The sequence below is a fragment of the Pteropus alecto genome, unplaced genomic scaffold (genome assembly GCF_000325575.1).
Source record: "Pteropus alecto unplaced genomic scaffold, ASM32557v1 scaffold110, whole genome shotgun sequence".
NCBI classification, from domain to species: domain Eukaryota; kingdom Metazoa; phylum Chordata; class Mammalia; order Chiroptera; family Pteropodidae; genus Pteropus; species Pteropus alecto.
Window position 1 is genome coordinate 4,958,406 of NW_006431920.1, and position 9,483 is coordinate 4,967,888.

At 38.6% G+C, this 9,483-nt stretch overlaps 1 non-coding gene across 1 annotated transcript; it reads right to left on the reverse strand.

Annotated features, from left to right (window-relative positions):
• Positions 1-3,265: 3,265 nt before the first annotated feature.
• Positions 3,266-3,384, reverse strand: LOC112475484. The gene has a single exon (XR_003044736.1). It is a non-coding gene; the product is annotated as a 5S ribosomal RNA (ribosomal RNA).
• Positions 3,385-9,483: the final 6,099 nt, after the last annotated feature.

Genomic DNA, 9,483 nt, shown 5'->3' on the forward strand with positions numbered 1-9,483 from the left:
CCTTTAGAACAGCGAGAGACCACAGCACTTTTCCTTTCCTGGTCCCTCGGGGAAGCCATGCGTTTCATCTCCCTCTGTTGCAGTATTGTTTTCTGGCGTCTTTTCTAATTTCCTCAAATTGTTGGTGGAAATTGCCTCAAACTACTGCGTTATCTTTCTCAGATGTTCTCACTGAAACTGAAATAGATGTGTCATCTGCAATTATTTAACAGTTTTTAAAAGCACTTCTGTTAGAACTTACAATATAATTTTGCATTCAGTTCAGTCCCTTGTGACAAGGTTGAACCACTGGCAGAAATATTTGCAAGGGGCCAAAGATTATTTTCTAAGTCTGAGCATCAAATTAATTTCAATTCTGCTCAGCACATATTTTTGGAACATCTATAGTCAGCTTAGAACCGAGTTTTGCAGAAGGTCTGCACATTCATGGGGAGCCCGGAAATTACCATGCATAGGGAAACCTGTGTGCCCGAACAGTTCACACTGACAAAGTGTTAAAATGACACATTAGTGGCTCCAGCTGAGTCCTTAGTTATAAGAATTGATGCAATTCAAATGTCTATAATGTTAAATGATACATTTTTTTTGGATTATTGTGAACAGGGTTTCTCAGTCCCTCAGCACTACTGATCTTATGGTTCAGACAGCAGTTCGTTGGTGGTGGAGGAGGGAGCTCACCTGTGCATCGAAGGGTAGTTATCAGCATTCTTGGTATCTACCCACTAGATGCCAATAGCACTTCCTCACCCTGAGTTTTGATAACCAGAAATGTCTCCTGACTTTCTGAGGGGCAAAAATCACCCCTAGTTAAGATACTGCTGGAAAAGATAAATCCTTTGTTTTCAAGGGGTTTTCTATTTTGTGGGAAAAAGGAACAGTATACATATTAAGCGCTTAAGTCAATAACAGTACTAAGATGATTCAGTGATAAGTGAGACAGGCAAACCATACCATGAAACTTGAGAAGAAATTCTTAAGTCAGTTGATCTGGTTTCTTACTTGGAAGACTTCCGATAGCACCACGGAAACTCTCATGCTGCAAATTCGCTAACAATTACCTGTCACATGGCGATGAGTACTTAGGAAAATAATGGTACTGATGCTTTTAGTCTAATTTTCTCTTTGTTGTATGATGTCTTACATCATTCTTGACTCTCTGCCTATACTATTTTTACCCAGAAATTCTAAGTTGAGAATCCAAGTAAAGTAAATTGGAAGTAGTACATATGATGCTACCTCTTCTTTGATTGGAAATTATGAAGTCAAATGTCTAATATTAAAATAGATATCTTATGGAGTCCAGAATTTGTTCCAAGAACAAGTGAGTAATCACTGACATCACTGATCTTCCATCACCATGATTATGTGTCAGTCACCTATTAAATACTTATTGAGGATTTATTGTGGAAGACATTGTCCTCCCTAGCCTTTTTGTAATTTGAGAGCAGAACCTCTTGCCCTTGTTAAACACTAAAACTGCAAGACAGTCAATTTCTTGTCTCCCTTGAAAGTGGGTCCCATGATACAATTTTGAGTATCTGAAAAGAAGGCTGCAAAAGTTGATGGTCTAAGTTTTCTGGAAAAGGTATAATTCTTTTGTGAATAAAGAAATGTTAGAAATCACTCTCTTTCTTCACTTTGAACATGGTTGCATGAGGATATAATGCCTGAAGCTGTGGCAGCCATTTTGGGGTGATGAGGGTACAGCCAGAGAATGACAGCAGCACCTGAATGGCAGAAGTGAGAAATGAACAGCCCATGGTCCTTGGTAACTTAACTGTGTTGCTAAGTTATTTACTCCTATATCTGCCTGCCTTCATACTTCTTAGGGGAGATTATAAATGTCCTATAGAAAAAAAAAACAAAACCTTTTTTAGAAAGATTTTCAGTGAATTACCGCTAAAATTTTTCCAATTTATATATTTTCTACCATATTCAAGACACTATGCTAAAAAGTATGTAGAATCAAAAACTAACCCATCAAGCAAACAAAAAGAATGACAGATCTTGTCCTCAAGAAATGAATTTCAACATGTTGTGGAGTATTCTTTCTAGAATTGATATTATATTTTCAGAATAGCCCTTAGCCTGGAGTGAACACAGAGAACATGCCATTTTGTCAGCTTGATCTTCCTTTTGTCTCTAATGGGTTGAATTGTGTCCCACCCCGAAATTTATATGTCGAAGTCCTAATCCCCCAGTCCCTCAGAGTGTGACCTTATTTGAAGATACTTTACACAGGAAATCTAGTAAAGTCACTAGGGTGGGCCCTAGATGTCTTTATAAAAAGGGAAATTTGGACACAAAGATATACAAGGAGGGAAGACAATGTGAAAAGATGTAGAGAAAAGACAGCTATCTGCCAAGTCAAAGAGAGAGACCTAGAACCGATACTTTCCTCACAGACCTCAGAAGGAACCAACCCTTCTGGTCCCTTGACTTTGGACTTCGAGCCTCCAGAACTGTGAAACAATAAATTTATGTTGTTGAAGCCACCATGCTTGTGCCTCTTTGTTATAGCAGCCCTAGCTAACTGATGCAGTGTGCAGAACTAAACTCACATGCTCTCCAAACCGGCTCCTTCAATAGTCTTCCCCATCCTGGTGAGTCTTACTTAGTCCTTCCAGCACCATACTTCCGAAGCTCTGACAGAACACAGTGGCGTCATCTTTGACCACTTCTCTCTGACTCTACAGCTCATCATTTAGCATATTTTTTTTGGCTCTACTTTCAAAGTTACTGGAACGTCCCTGTTTCTCACTGTCTCCACAGCCACCACCTTAGTCAGCATCACCACTATCTTCTGTTCGATTACAATGAAAATTGTAGAGTTGGTCTCTTTTGACCTCATTGTAATCTCTTTCTGTCAAGACAAGCAGATAGATCTCATTAAAATAGAAGATGGGTCAATTCATGACCCTACTCGAAACCTCCAGTGGCTTCCATGTGACTCAAATAAAACTCAAAGTCGCTGACAGTGCCCTGCATGACCTCATGCCAACACTCCCTTCTCTCTTATCATGGTGAAACGCAGCTGAGACCGTAATGGCATGCTCGTTGCCCTTTGAGCTTCCAGGCACGTCCCTTTGAACTTACAATTCCTCTGTTGGAATAATTATTTTCTTCAGATATTTTCTTTAGTCACTTTTCACCTCTTTCATATATTTTATTTGAGAGCATCCAATTTTCCTAATGAGATTTTCCCTGACTCCCTATTTTATTAATTATCTATTTTATTTTTATTTTAATTATTTTATTTTTTAAATGCCTACAGCACCTGGTCTTCCTAGACGGTCTCCCATCCAAGTACTAACCAGGCCCGACCCTGCTTAGCTTCCGAGATCAGACGGGATCGGGCTTGTTCAGGATGGCGTGGCCGTAGACAGCTGACTCCCTATTTTAATATGTAATTTTTCCCCTCTCCCAAACCCAGACATAATCTACTCTTTTTCTGCATTATTATATTTGCTCCAATAGAATTCGTTGCCATTTATCATATTACACATATATTTTTTCTTATTTGTTTTGATTGATGTCTCCCTTATTATAATCCCATCATTTTAATATTTTAATTTTTTAAATTATTTTTAAATTAAAATCATTGAGGTGAATTGGTTAATAAAATCAGATAGGTTTCAAGTGTACAGTTCAGTAATAAGTCATATGTATATTTCATTGTATGGTCACCACCCGAAGATTCCTTTGTCACCAAATATTTGACCCCCTTTCCCCCTCTCTACCTCACCCCTCCTTCCCTCTGGTAAGCACTAACCCACTGTCTGTGTCCATCAGTCTCTGTTTGTTTGTCATGTTTTCTTGTTGCTTTCAGTTTTATGTCTCACCTATGAAGGAAATCATATGATTCTCAACTTTTTCTGACTTATTTCACTTAGCATGATAATCTCAAGATCCATCCATGTTTTGCAAATGACAGTATTTCATCTTTTCTTATGGCTGAGTAATATTCCATTGTATTTATGTACCACAGCTTCTTTATCTGATCATCTACAGTAGGACACTTTGATTGCTTCCATGTCCTGGCCACTGTGAATAATGCTGCTATGAACATTGGGGTGCAGATATCTTTGTGGATAAATGCTTTCAAGTTTTTTAGGTAAATATCCAAAAGAGGGATTGCTGGGTCATACAGTAATTCTATTCTTAGTTTTTTGAGAAACCTCCTACTGTTTTCCATAGTGGCTGTACCAATGTACATTCTCATCAGCAGTGTATGAGGGTTCCTTTTTCCCCACAACCTCTCCAACACGTTATCACTTGTCTTGTCGATGGTAGCCATTCTTACAGGTGTGAGGTGGTATCTCATCGTGGTTATGATTTGCATTTCCCTAATAGCAGTGATGTTGAGCATCTTCTCCTATTTCTGTTGGCCATTTGTATGTCTTGGGAGAAGTGTCTATTCAGGTCCTCTGACCATTTTTTTATTTGATTTTTTTTTTTTATTGAGTTGTATGAGTTCTTTGTATATTTTGGATATTAGGCCCTTATCTGGAGGTGTTGTTTACAAATATCTTCTTCCATTCGGATGTTTGCGTCTTTGTCTTGTGGATGGTTTCTTTTTCAATGCAGAAACTTTTTAATTTGATAGAGTCCCACTCATTTATTTTGGCTTTTACTTCTCTTGCCTCCGAGGTCAAATTCATAAAATCCTCTCTTAATCCAAGGTCCATGAGTTTAGTACCTATGCTTTTTTCTATGCAATTTATTGTTTCTGGTCTTAGGTCCATTCTGAGTTAATTTTGCTGTATGATGACAGATAGTAGCCTAGTTTCCTTCGTTTGCATGTGGCTTTCCAATTTTCCCAGCACCATATATTGAAGAGGCTTTTTTCCTTCATTGTATGTTTTTGGCTCCATTTTCAAAAATTGTTTGCCCATATATATGGAGCTTTATTTCTGAACTCTCAATTATGTTCTAATCATCTGTATGTCTGTTTATCTGCTAATATCATGCTGTTTTGTAGTATAATTTGAATTTGGGCAGAATGATACCTCCAGCCTTGTTCTTTTTTCTCAGGATTGCTTTGACTATTCGGGGTCTTTCATGCTACCATACAAATCTGGTGATTTTTTTTGTTCTATTTATTAAAAAAAAAAGTCATTGGGATTTTGATGGGGATTACATTAAATCTGTGTAATGCTTTAGATAATAAGGTCATTTTAATTATGTTGATTCTTCCAATCCATGAACACGAAACATCTTTTTGAAGGTAAGGATTTCTGTCTATTTTCCTCACTCCTCCATCTCTAGTGCCTTCAACAGTGCCTAAGAAATATACTCAAAAATATTTGTGCAATAAATACATGAATGCATAATAACTCATGTTACCACCGTGAATTACAACACTTAGAGTTCCAGATTTAGAATCATCAGAAAGTTTGTTATGCTTTGTAGCATGCTACTGTTAGCTCCACAAATGAAAATTCTTTGTGTACGTATATAATGTTTTAACGCCAATCAATAAATAAATGATTATTATGTGTAAGTCCCTGCAATATAAGCTCACAGCAGCAAATTTAAGAGTATGCACATATTAGGGGGTTAGTAAAATTTTGTTTAGGGAGTGAAACCAAAAAGCATTGAGCTTTATTACTTTAAATAGGACACTACAGAACTATTTGAGTGAATAAGGCAGGTGAATGTTATTCTTGGTTTTCCTCTTTGTTCAGGGCTTGTTCCTAGGACCATGGGGTTGAAAGTTATCTGAATAGGGGGCTGCATTACTAAATAGTTTCCAGTCTTTCCTGATGCAAACAGCAGACCTAACTTTTGTTGCTACATAGTTATAGTTTTATGTCACTGGTGGTGGTGGCGGTGGGAGGAGGGGGGAATAAAATAAATTTGTTTCTGTATTTAGATTCCTTCAATAATAGAATTTGTTTGAGACCCCTCTGAACATGAATAAAAATGAGCATCTTCCATCAATTTCTAACAAATACATTTTGTAGAAATATTAAACATATTGATTGTAAACATTTTGTATGAAAGTGGCAGAGGTACCCTTTTCATCTGTCTTATGCTTGATATTTGAGCTCTGTGATTTTTGCCCTGTAAATTACCTGGAATCAGCCATCAGAGGGGATTTCCCGGGGGAATTCTGAGCATGGTCATGAACTCAGGTTAATTTACACCTACACCATCCAACACAGGTTGTTTTTTAGTCTTTTTTTCTTTTTTAAAGGATTTCCAGGGTCAGAAAAACACAAGCGCTTGCCTTCACTCCTCAGTTTAAATCATGCCTTTCAAACAACAACAGCAAAAAATCTATATCTAGCTGAAGTCATTCTTACTAAAATGCTAAAAATAAATTTATTTTCTTTTATTTAGTCCTTAGTGGTTATAGGTGGGCAATATCACAAGGAGAGATTTTAAAAAAAGGAGTTCAAGTTATACACAAACACAAAAGCAAACTTTTAAACTAGAGACTTCTGGAAAATAATAGCCATTGAGAGTCTTGTCAGAGATTTTGTAATGAAAAATATTACGACTCTTTCTGAGTAAGTGTATATAGCCATAAAGAAGGGATCTTTGAGAATGTCTTCTTTCTCTCTCTCTCTAATATATAATATTAAGTCCATGTCTTTGTGTGATAATTACTAATGGGGGGGGGCAGCTATTTCCCTTCCTTCTCTCCACAGACTCTTCGTTGCCAGACTAACCATCTTAAAACACAGTTGCTCGAAATCTTTAAATAGCTCCCGTTGCTTATATAACACAATCTAAACTTCTTAGCTTGTCACTCTTGACTACCTTAAGTCACATCCCTTAGAAGTGAGTATGAGATAAGGATTTTGTGCACGTCAATGGTTAAGGAAATGTTTTTAGCGGAAACCTGTTAGGAAGAATGGGAAGGAGAGGGCGAAGGAAGGATTAAAGCACAGATGTAGCTTCAGCCGACTTGTAGCTTTAGCCTGATCCCATGGGGAGCTCTGGAGTGTGAATGGCATCAGTTTTTCCACCTTGAGGTGAGCCTACCTTTTGCACACTTGCATCAGTGGCCGCCGGCCATCACCAATACTGTGGATCTTAAGCATCTCCAGCTGGGTGGCTCCCTTTAGCCATGGGCAATTTTCCAGGGAATGTTATGGCTGTGAACCTTTATCACCAAACTCGGGGCAGCTGGTGGATGAGTGCACCAATCTAGTGAAGGAGATCTGGGTGGTGCACTAATAGGATCTAGTACACGGGCTCCTATGATCTGGTTCTGCTGCTTCCTGTAAACATTTATCTCCTCCTTCATAATGTTAGGATTTGAGGATCTGCCACTTCTTCAACCTTCCTTTTAGGGACCTGAATGATGGTTGACTATAAAATTTTCTAGACAGCTGGTAAACCAGTACAACATTTATTAAACTATGTATGTTTGGGATTAGATCCTCTAGGTTGTACTCGATAACCACTTCCACCTCCCTTTTTCCTTGTGGGCAAGAACCATGCACCATTACGGAGGCTAGAAGTGCTGGAAACTCCTTTCCCCAGCCTCCCCTGTTGCCACAGCATGGTGTGTGCCATACTGTTGGCAGGGGATTTAAGAAGTCTTCTGAAGTCTTATGGGAGGAGAGATGCTCACCTCTGCCTGGCTGCTTTTGGACAACTTCATATGAAAATATGATGCTTAAAACTGTTTTGGACACTTTACGATCCCGAAACAAAGCCCAAAGAATCTTGGCAAAGTCTGTCTGAAGCCCTGTTGTTATTGAAACTCTGAATTAACCTTGGGGACTGCCATTCACACACACACACGCACACACGCACACACACACACACGCGCGCACACACACTTGCACATGAGTAAAATAAAGCCCCATTGTTTAGACCATTTTTGTTGGGTATTTTGTACTTTGCAGCTGAAAGTACCCTACACTCTCTACTGTAGAACTTTCTGGTAAAAAGTGGGTTCGAGAATGTGGGTAAACCCTAAGAATTATGAGGATCCTCCTACTCCCTCCTCTCTGAACTGACATCAACTGGACTGAGCCAGCTGCATGGATGTAGACTGTGGGCTGATTTCATAAAGAAGAGAAAAAAGAGATCAATGGTCCAGCTTCTACCCCGAGAAGAAATAGGACGCTCAGGAGCACTGTCAGTGAGCTGGACAAGCTCTGGTCTCCCACCTGGAACCGGGCAAGGCAGAGGGTAACGGGCAGTGGCAGGTCCTCCTCTAAGGCACAGCGACTCTGCCCACCAAGGTAACATGCTTGGTGAAGGCCGTGCTCTATCTACCCCATCAGGTAGTTACTCCCTGGGAGGAGTCACTAAGTGTGGGAAGAGAGAGGCGACAATGGGTGGTGGGCGTCTGTAATACTCTCCAAGCGGGGAAGGGTGCTTTTTGTTTCTTCCTTTTGTCCAGAAAATGGAAAGAGAGTGAAAAAGAAAAGAATCCTCTTCTGACAATTAATAATAGTAATAGTAATTATAAGCCCATGCTGTGCAGGATGCATTTTGCTAAGAGCTTTACATGTATTATCTCCACTAAAATGCAAAGTAACTAAAAATCTGCCACTTTTCCTCTCTGACTTTCCCTTGCCCTCTCTCCTCTTAAAATTCTCTCTCTTTTCTATGGGCCTATACGAAAGCCACCAAAGTTTGGCTCACGTGCCTCTTTCATAGGCTCACAGGGAGCCAAGTCCCCCTCATCTGCAGAACTCCTCCCCTTCCTCCCCCTGGTTGTTTGTGCATCGAAGGGAAAGATGGGGATTTCGGATAAGAATGATGGATGAAATATCTACTGATGAAAAAATAACCCATCTTTTCCTCTTCCAAGTACTTTAAGTCTGGAATATTTTAGTTTATTTCATACATTTATGCTGGTTTCTTAAAACATTTTATACAGACCACACTGGCATGGGTAACAGGAAATGTTCACTAGTTCGTAGAGCCTGAAATTGGAAGTAAAACTGAATTTAAAAAGAAATCGACATGAGATTACTCTTGCAGAACGTTTCCCACCTAAAACTACTTCTATGAGATATTAATAGATGTTCTTTGGAAAGGAGTTAAGCTTTAAGTCAAACAAATTTGGAAGAGTTCTGGATTTAAGTAAATTACAGAGTTTTACTTCCTGAAGGACTATTACAGACTTTTTAATACATTAATCTTAATTGTAACTTTCCAAGAACAGGAAATAGCCTGAAGAGTTTCCCAAAGTTATCCGCCCCTGAATTCCGTTTGATGGGGAGCACTTTTAACGTTACTGAAATGAATGTTCTGTGATACTTTAGAAAATGCTTTTTTTAGCAAACATGAATAATTTTCCTTATGAAAAATTTTATTTTCTTATATCAGTAATCTGATTACTAATGCTACAACATGGACATTTATATCATCAAAGGTTCTGCTGCAATCACATTGATATAATTCTCAGATTTGAAAATATTACTACATTTTCATCTTTTCTATCATTAAGACCACTTACACTGAGCTTTGTTTTCTCCTAAGTTATTCTCTTGTTTTTATACCTCAAGG